The sequence below is a fragment of the Sapajus apella genome, unplaced genomic scaffold, assembly GCF_009761245.1.
Source record: "Sapajus apella isolate SASKATOON/1434 unplaced genomic scaffold, GSC_monkey_1.0 scaffold10515, whole genome shotgun sequence".
Taxonomy (NCBI): Eukaryota; Metazoa; Chordata; class Mammalia; order Primates; family Cebidae; genus Sapajus; species Sapajus apella.
This window is the reverse complement of record NW_022447436.1, coordinates 1-2,094: the sequence shown is the minus strand read 5'-3', so window position 1 is coordinate 2,094 and position 2,094 is coordinate 1. Positions and strand designations below refer to the sequence as shown.

General features: G+C 50.7%; 1 long non-coding RNA gene across 1 annotated transcript; it reads right to left on the bottom strand.

Annotated features, from left to right (window-relative positions):
- Positions 1–622: 622 nt before the first annotated feature.
- Positions 623–1,512, bottom strand: LOC116548361. Its single transcript, XR_004267406.1, has 2 exons — positions 1,299–1,512; positions 623–846 (listed from the first exon to the last, which is right to left on the bottom strand). It is a non-coding gene; the product is annotated as an uncharacterized LOC116548361 (long non-coding RNA).
- Between the last annotated feature and the right edge of the window lie 582 nt (positions 1,513–2,094).

Sequence of the window (2,094 nt, the reverse complement as noted above, 5' to 3'; positions counted from 1 at the left end):
AAAAAAAAGACTCCAACCCAACAACAGCAAACAATATGTGACGCTACGAAGAAAAATCAGACCGGCCCTTGCACTGATGGGGTGGAGAGCCGGGCTGAGCCTTGCTTCACGGAAACACATCGGCAAGGTAGAGGAAATGTTTTCATCCTGGTTTCAAGGTGACTGTGCGGCTAAGAAAGCTGACTCAAAAGAGATCAAGACCGACGCTCGGAGCAGTGAAACCTGGGGAACAACATGGCCAAATAAATAGGCAAGGCTCCCCGTTTCCTTAAAAAGAAATGGAAACTCCATGAACATCGTTCAGGCACTGATGACATAATGACAGGAGATGAGAGATACCTTCTCAAAGCTAGGAGACCTGACAGACACCTACTGTACACCTCCTGCACTCAGGTGACCATGAGTTTGTCACACCGGCCTGGGGTCTGGTAACTTGATACTTGGGCCTGGGAGACAAACGCGTGGCATGAGCTGAGGAAGGGATAAAAATTCCCTGATATCTGCGTTTAGTATCCCATCATACATTTTTATTCAAACCGATTTGTGTGTATAGAGCCTGTCTTCAGAGTTGATCTCCCTCAGCCTAGTCTTAGGTACCAAAAACAAGGAATGCAGGGGTCACCTGAAAGAATGATTAGAGCATCCTCCACTACATCATGAGATGATGGACTCTCGACAACCAGTGCAGAGTTGAGGTTGCCTTCGTCAAATGGGATTTCATTGGTGTCTCCGTGAGGCTGGCTGGAGTCAGAAGGGCCGTAGCTATTGGAACGAGTGATGACACATTCCTCCGGTGAGTCTTCAAGGACTCTCTTGACATCCACCTTCGGCACCTCCCCGATGAGCCTGAGGGTATCGAGATGACTAAAGATTAAACAAAGGGGGATTGGACCCCGGGAACCCCTGGCCGGTTTTCACAGGAGGAATAAGAGAGGGCCCTCAGAAGGCAAATGGGAGGTTCCCTTTGAGAGGAAACAGGCAATCCTCCTCTCTGCCACAGAGCATGGCTGCCATGGGAAACCGGAGGGAAAGAGAGCGGCTGGTATGCGTCACACTGGGCAGAAAGGAGCTGAGAAGAGCAGAGGCTCACTTATCCCTGCATAGTTCAGACACGGCACTCGGCACATACAAAGAACCGCGACAGCTGCCACACCCTGTGTCTAAGTTGGGTTGAACTGAACGTATTGTGGCCAAGGGAATGGAGGCTTTTGGCCCATGGTAGACACCAGGGAGGGTGAGATTCTGGAACTTTTCCATACTTTACCAACCACTACTTGCTCCTGATTATTCAGCCTTACCTGGGGGCACGTGACTCCTCTACTCGCTCAGCCTCTGCGACGTGAACGTCTTCATCCTCATCTTGGTCAGTTTCTGCAAGTACAGATGTGTTCGTTCAGATATTTCCCCTTTCACACTCTGCAAGGACAGTCAGCCCAATGTGCACAGGGACACGAACGTCTGCGTGTGGGTCCCTGTTCTACTGAAAGCTCTCACGGTTTCTCTTTAACAAAACGCCCCGGCATGTTTTCCTGATCCACCAGGCAATGCGTTTCTGATCCGGAGGCTCACCCTCAACATGAGGCCAAATGTTGACAAGACCTTCTGCTCCCACATCACTGGAGGCTTGTGCAGCCTCTCTCTGGACTTTGGCAGCTGTCTCCCCCTTCCTGACACAGACCTGACGCCCAGGGACAGGCTTGCCTCCCTGTCACAGTTCACATTTAAAACCTGTTTCTTTCTCTTAGGAGAGGATGAACAAACTTGTCCCACAATCCCCTGCACATCAGGTGACTTCACAGGCCCACCAAGTGGCTTCTGCTGTGTTATTCAGGGGCATTCTCCCCACACGGAGTGCTCCAGTCTCAACCGCTTCCTAACCCCAAATGCCCACACATCAAGTGCTGCCTCCAACACCACACAGCGAGGGCCTTTATCTCCTTTTGAGAAGCGGTCGTTAAGTCTTCGCACATTGGAATGCTTCAGACACTGCAAGGTATCTGCCTTTGCAGGTGGAGAGAGAGAAATTTGCCTGACTTTGCAGATGGAGAGACAGAAAGTCAGGAAGGAGAAATCAATTGCTCGCTGACAGTTACT